Genomic DNA, 7,558 nt, shown 5'->3' on the forward strand with positions numbered 1-7,558 from the left:
CATTCACACACATATATTCTGTCTTAGTCCTGCTGACCTTCATTCCTCTCCTCTCTAGAACATATCTCCACCTCTCCAGGGTCTCCTCAACCTGTTCTATATTCTCACTACATATCACAATGCCAGTTATTCAACCTTACACTACTAAGAAACCTCTTCGCTCCACTGACAATTACTCTCCAGAAACTAAACCCAACAACAATGCAGGATACTCCATGTAATCACACTGCATTGCTAATAGCTGTAATACCACCCCATTCCACTTAACAGCCTGCAACCTGCAAGACTATAAATGTTAACTGAAGCAATAACTGATAGATGAATGGTTCTGTATCACTAATACAGCTATATGAATGAGCCACAACTCCTCTGCACAAAACTTAATGTACTATAATCATAACTATAGCTTCTTCTATCATCTCATCTCCTTTACCTTCCTTCTTTTCTTTCGGCTGTTCTAACTATCTTATTTTCCAATGTCTTTGAACAAGTCTATATAGTAACAAATACTCATACATTCAACTTCATGTACTAAAAACTGTACACATATACAGCCAATGTAACTTATTTTTAATCTGCTTGCAAATTACGTAACTAATGTCAAGGATGTCTGAGTAATGGAACTTTTACTAATGAATTTAAGTGACTATAAATGGTTAAATAATGCAAATGATGTCTGTATAACAGGGCCTCCACTGAAAAAGGGCACTACTCAGTCAGACGTTTCCAGTAAACAAATGCCAATGTTTTTAAGAGTGACAATTATCAATGTTTATTAACTGTAATCTAATCAGCTTTTCTTAAAAAAAGAAAATCGAATTTTAGGAATGAAAGAGCAATATTTTGAGTCAAAATTATGGACAATTGAGAAGTATGACCACTAATACTCTTCGGTGTTGTGACTATACAACTCCTGACCTTCGCTGTTTTGACATAGGGACCTAGAATTTAACAAAGGTTGAAATATGCACAGCACAGACATGACATTGCTCCATCTAGAAGAAATTAAAACTTGAGACTCGTGCGATCACTTTAGATACAAATACACATAGCAACTATAGTACTTTCTATATAACAGTACTTAAAAAAACTGCATGCTGAAACTGTCTGTTGATGACTGATCATTTGTGCAAGCCTAGTTCATTCAGTAACCGCATAAACATTAAACAAAAAAACTTACAGCAAGGTTACAGTATTATGTGCACACAACACATTTCGGGCAAACTATTTAACTAGCATCAGCTGGTACAATTCCAAAATTGCTCAAGTCAAGCTCTACCAGTACAAGAAATGAACTTCATTGACCCATACCGCTTAACCTTTAGTGCAAGAAAACTGAACAAATCCTAAAATAATGGGGGCGGGGGGGCAAAGGCCCAGAAATAGGGATAGATTTTAAATATTGCTATTTCAAACTTAGAAAGCTGCTAGAATCGCAGGATGTCTTAGCATGCATTTTCTGAAAAATATGAAATTTAAATCATTATTTAAGGACTTCACTCTTCGGTAATTTCCAGAAGACCATACATCTTATGAGGAACTGATCAAAGACTATGACGCGAAAATCTGAACGGCCTCTGCCAGTTTAGACAGTTGGGATTCTTGGGAAATATGCCCTTGTTTACTCAAGGCACGTTTATTTAAGTCACGTGACGGATGTTTCACGAATATTTTCCCCATAAAGCATAGCTGTTCGTCCACATGTAATAATACAAAATTCTGTAGACTCACCGCGCACTTTACTAATTAAAGTGTGGATCAAGTTATTAAACATATATCTGAACCTACAAGGACAAAATTACTTTTTTTCATATTTTTAAAGCAACATAAATATATAAAACCGAAAACGTTTGAACAGTCACCCCTACCTTTAACTCTACTTGAACAAATGCCCTTCCTCTATCCGGGACTTCCTAATACACTCGTGAATCTGATTGGTCTTTGTTGTAAACGGTTACAGAAATAAGGTTAAATAATAGTCAAAATTAATGAAACGCGAACTTTCGACAAGTGCACCTACAAATTACACTCCTTTCATGTGCACAGAACGGAATATAAAGTACCGGAATTCCGTATGTTTTTATTCTTCCCCACCCACAACAGCTTTGTTTTGTCAAATAAGCAAACATGCTCCTCCCATTACGGAAATTTCATAATTTAAAAGAAAAGGGATTTGTGTACAGCTTGCTGATCAATGGTTATTGAAATCATAGTTCTCAAAAGTCTCCGGTTTTTGCTCTAAGTATGCTGTGTGTCCCCACGTTTCAACAGTTTCAAATTTTCATGAACATCCCTGATTTTCGGCTTAAATTCTGAACCTGCTCGGTCCCTATTGAAGTGTAGGATTTTGCCGCCTAACGACGAGTAAAGACTAGTTTATACTTCCTAACCAAGTCGGCAGCTCATTTTCCTACCATCTTTCATTTCCTGCAGCTGCTAAAACTCCACTGATGCTCCAGGTTACCTAGGGGACAGAGTGAAAAATACAGTTTTTGCCATTGCGCTTGCGTCTACAAAACGGTGGTAGTTGATCTTAGCTAGTTTTGCTACAATTCTTGTTTTTACCCAAAGGTGTAGCAAGGCGTAGTCTGTATTCTACTGAGTACATTTTTTTTCTGAGTATCACAACAATATGGATTTTTTTCAGGGGATATTATGTCAACAGCACCCTAAATATATGCAAACAACAAGAAGTACAATATTTCTGATTGTTTGCGTCTTTCGGCTTTTCCCGGTTAGGGGTCGCCACAGCGGAACTCCGGTCCGCTAATGATTGGTGGTTGATTTTTACGTACCGAGTTACCAGCCCTGACGCACAACCTTCAACGAAGGTATGCCGATTTACGCATGTCTCCACGCAGAAGACGCTCTAGCTGAGAATCGAACCGGATAGCGTGTTATTGTGAGGCGATAACGCTACCTATTTCTAAAAACAATATCTTTAATAGCTTTAGAGCAGAGCTGGCCTTTGATCAACTGATACCCCTAGGCAAAAGGGCTCAACAGTACCCCTTCCTATGTTTCCATTAATGGAGGCTGTAATCACTATGAACATTAATACTTCTTCTTAGCTGCCACAAAGCAATGTGCCACCAATGGTACTGGAGAGTGAAACAACATTCCTCTTGTCCACTCCGTTTTGGTCCCTGATACACTTTATTATTAACTTTATTTAATTAACATTTGTTTACCAGGAAAGTTCAACTTTGAGCAAAGCCAATTTTCAGCGGAAGACCAGAGAGAAATGCTCCAGATGTATGTCTTTGTGACGTAGGAGGAAACCGGAGCACTCTGAGGTAACCCACACAAACACAGAGAAGACATGCAGACTCCACACAGAAGGCACCCCAGCCAATAATTGAACTGAAGAACCTCTTGCTGTGAGGTGACAATGCTACCGCTGCCATAGCCGGCCTTAGGCATAGGCCAACTAGGCGTCTGCCTAGGGCGCTGTCCTAGCAGCGGCGCTTTTCCAGTATTTATTTGGTGTAAGTAGACCAGAATGAGGGCACCAGGTGTTGTGGGGGGTGTCGTGGAGCCCTTTTGCCTAGGGCACCAGTTGACCTAAGTCCACTCCTGACTGCTTTACCACTGTGCCATCCTAACTTCTCCGACTTAAACTCAGTTAAGGGGCTTCATTGTGAAACTCTGTGTAGAGTAACGCTGTAGTACTGGGATAAGAGTATTCAGTTTACCATGTCAAGGTACTGCTGCAAACCTTAGTTAGACTTGTTGCTGTTTCAGTGCATTATTATTAATCATGTGGCCCCTAAGTAAGCACCAGCTGTAACACACCCATATATGTGAAGTCCTCTCCCATTCCATGCCAGGATATTCCCAAACTTGTGATATCTTTCCTCACTCTGGACCTTCAGTCAGAACTGGATCATGGTCAAATGCGGCCCTAGGCATGGTAATGGATCAGCCCCCTCAACATGAATTCCTGCCCAGCAACCATTACAATGACACGCTTCTCTCTCTGTTTCTGTCTCTCTCCCCACCCGCAGTTAACATAAAACACTGTTTCAACCTGTCATTGTGTATACTATTTTTTTTACTTTTACAATGATTACAGATATTTAGATTTAATTTAAAACTTTTATTTCAAATTTTATAGTAGCCGCGGTGGTGCAGCAGTAGCTTTGTTCCCTCACAGCAAGAGGTTCTCCTGTTCGATTCTCGGCTGGAGTGCCTTCTGTGTGGTGTCTGCATGTCCTCCCCGCGGTCGAGTGGCGTTCAAAAGACATGCGTGAATGGGCATGCCTTTGTTGAAAGTTGGGCATCGGGCTGGCAACTCGGCACCATAAAAATCTACTGCCAATCATTAGCAGACTGGAGTTCCGCTGTGGTGACCCCTAACAGGGAAAAGACAAGCAAACATTTCAAATTTTATAGCACAAGCACTGATAGCCATTTGCTAAACCAAACAATACAGTCTCACAACGAAAACCGACTTTGTATGTGCAACAGTACAATTCTCTGCCCTTGAAACTTACATTAATTGAAACTGTATTGAAACCCACATTCAAAGAAAATGCATCTGGTCAGTGACGGATTAAGTGCATCTGTGGGCTGTTTTCAAATCCTGGGTCTCCTGCTCACATTTTTAGGACCATGCTTAAATACATGTGTTCTTTGATTTACCTTCCTGATTCTATTATGTTATATTCCTTGTTTAATACAGCACCACCCGTTAGAGTATGTTTTAAGTTTTACATATTTTCAAGTGATGAAAGAAAACTTATAAACTAATAATGACAAGGCTACTCATTTCAGAACATTTCAGTCATAAAAGGCCACTCAAATTGCTGTCATTATAATCCTCCACTATCAATAAATATGCACAATCTCAGAAGAAGTAAAAGTCATCTAAATAATTCCACATTAAATAGAACTGTAACTAATAAAGAGGTTGCAGCTGGCAAATAACTTTGCATTTTAATGCTTCATTTACAAATTCTGTGCCTGCTGCCCTTGAAGAATAAAATTACCTATGCTACAATAAAAAATGGTGTCCTGGTGATATACAATAGGGAAGGGCTGTGTTATATTTAACATAATATCTAAGCATTGATGAAGTTGAATAGTTAGAATGACAGTGTGCTTCGTGTTATTGCACTTAAGACTCTATTTTATTAGAGTCCAATACATCAAATTTATAATCTCTAGTTGCAAAGTCACTATCCTTTGTATTTGAGTCTATTGGCTCTGCTTAAATATTATATTAAATATAACACACATAACAGTGAAATTAAAAATATAGTTCAACAAAATTGGTTTATTTTATGTTCTTCAGATACCATAAAAGATATTACATGAGAGCAACCTAATTTTGTACAGAAGAAAGAATGAAATTTGAGAGAACAGCTAACTGTCCTTGTGGGCCACTTTAAGTCTAGAATTTAACATGACCTATTCAGTTAGTATTATAACTAAAGGTACTGTTCCCTATTATGATTGTCAAGTTTTTGTTATTATATAAATAAAGAAAAAGTGTTTAAACACCCCATTCCTGTGAAAAAATTTTTTTTGATGTTTTGCCATGTGCAGATCTGTTAATATGATTTATTTAGTGACCTGTGAAAAATGTGCCTGTTTCTGTGTTAGTAAAACTAACAGAATGCTTAGAAAGGAACATATCTCAGAACAGCTTTCAGATATACAGCAAAAAGGTTATAGTAATGCTTTAACCAAACAGCAGATACTAACAATTCACACAAGTTCGTTTTTATAGTTATAAGTATTTTAAATAAGAATGATAGAGGTAGTGGTTATTTTAAAAACTAAATGTATTGAATATAAATGGATAAATTGATTTTATGTGGATAGTTATCCGGGTTTAAATGACGTTGAGTATTAAACCTGTCTTGAAGATGAGCTCATTATTTAATTGTTAAATATTTAAATTGATTGTTTAATTAACTAATTATTTAATGATTATGGCTACACTCTGATTGTTTTATATTTATTATATAAATTGTCTTGTTCACATATTTTTTGTATGGACCCCGAAAAAGAAGTTTAATCAAAAGCTCTGCTGTTTTTTTTACTACATTTTAAGGTGTTGAAAAGTTCCTTTGTTTCAATTTTGGTTGCTCTTCTGCTTGGCATCTTCTCTGGCTATTATGGAACTGGTATTGCTTGTGCTCCAAATTCCTGTTTGTTGGTCCTAAGTTAAATCTCCCATGGTTTATTGAGTGAAAATGCTGGGAAACCACTCTACAGGTAACTAAAAGATCATTTTATTAAGCGCTTTTTGTCTCTCCTAATAGGGACACTTTCTTTTTTCTTCTGAAGAAGTCTCCCTATTAGGAGAGACGAAAAGCACTTAATAAAATGGTCTTTTGGTTACCTGTAGAGTGGTTTCAAAGCATTTTCACTCAGTTTGTGTATTATTGGCTTTTTGGTTCTCCCATGGTTTATGTTACATTATGACAAACATCCTAGGTTTCAGGGGCTTGTTCCTCTGCCACAAGTTTCTAAAGCATTGCTGTGTTAATGGAAATCTTCAGGCTTTTACTTAAGGAAGATTTTATTTTTTATCAGCCCCCTCAAGCCAACATGGGACCTCCCCCCTCAGCTAACATGGGCCATAGGCAGCTGCCTAGGTCTGACTCTGGCTCTGCCTTCAGTGTGTAATTCTTTGCAATATACAGTAAATCAAGCTATTATGTTCCCCTTAATTGTGAGTAGTACTGCACAGTTTCCCCTGTTTGAGGCCCAAAATGGAGGAGACTCAGAATGCAGCCTTCGTGGACAATGTGAGTGACATATTTTGTCTAGGTCAAATACCCCATATCTTAGTGGAAATTGAGTTTAGTCTCCCTCCCCTTTTAAAATGAAGGCAGAGAGAAGAAAACTCTATACCCAAAAAGTAGGCCATTAACAACTCACCATGAGAGTCAAATTGCATTGCAGCACCTTCCATTTTAAAACTTATTTCCTACTCCCTAGGCAAACCTACCCCTGTGCACTCTACTTATGCATATGCATATGCATATGCAAAGTGACGGAGTAGGTGGGGGATTCAGTCTGTTGCCGACTAGTGTTGTGTTACTTGCATTTATTTATTTATTTATTTATGTATTTATTTATCTTCCCAGAATGCATAGGACCAGCAAAATTATTTCCTTCCAGGATGCAGATCCATCTCCAGGAGTAAATATGTCTGTGCCTGCCAAACAGGCTTCATTTAATTGCTGCTTTTGACTAAGCCTTAGCCTTGCCATTCCTTTATTCTGTTATCTAATTTACCCCATAACCTGACTTTAATGCCCACCTACTAAAGCTGAGTGGCATAATACAGTGCTCCTGCACCATCTTTCTGCATGCAACCTAATAAAACATGTGAATAATGCATAATAAGATGCACTTATTTCTTTTCACTAAACATTTTATCTTGTTTCAACCAGCAAAATTTCCCTCAACTGACCACTACTGGGCCTCAACAATATATCTGTGGTAGTTAACCCACTGAACTGTACTGCAAAAGCTGATTGCTGCTTTATCAAGCCTTCCTTTATACTCATTTGCCTACTTTCTCTACCTTTGTTCAGGT

At 37.9% G+C, this 7,558-nt stretch overlaps 2 protein-coding genes across 2 annotated transcripts in view; both read right to left on the minus strand.

The window, feature by feature from the left end:
- Positions 1–1,198, minus strand: part of MRPL1 (mitochondrial ribosomal protein L1) — a 35,242-nt gene extending 34,044 nt beyond the window's left edge. The window contains exon 1 of the mRNA XM_044070209.1: positions 1,181–1,198. The gene's annotated coding sequence lies outside the window, so the exon portion shown is untranslated. The remainder of the gene's footprint in view (positions 1–1,180) is intronic.
- Positions 1–2,098, minus strand: part of LOC122800879 (tumor protein p63-regulated gene 1 protein-like) — a 1,105,597-nt gene extending 1,103,499 nt beyond the window's left edge. The window contains exon 1 of the mRNA XM_044070210.1: positions 1,869–2,098. The gene's annotated coding sequence lies outside the window, so the exon portion shown is untranslated. The remainder of the gene's footprint in view (positions 1–1,868) is intronic.
- Positions 2,099–7,558: the final 5,460 nt, after the last annotated feature.

The sequence above is a fragment of the Protopterus annectens genome, chromosome 4.part1, assembly GCF_019279795.1.
Source record: "Protopterus annectens isolate FY-2018-M chromosome 4.part1, PAN1.0, whole genome shotgun sequence".
NCBI lineage: Eukaryota > Metazoa > Chordata > Ceratodontiformes > Protopteridae > Protopterus > Protopterus annectens.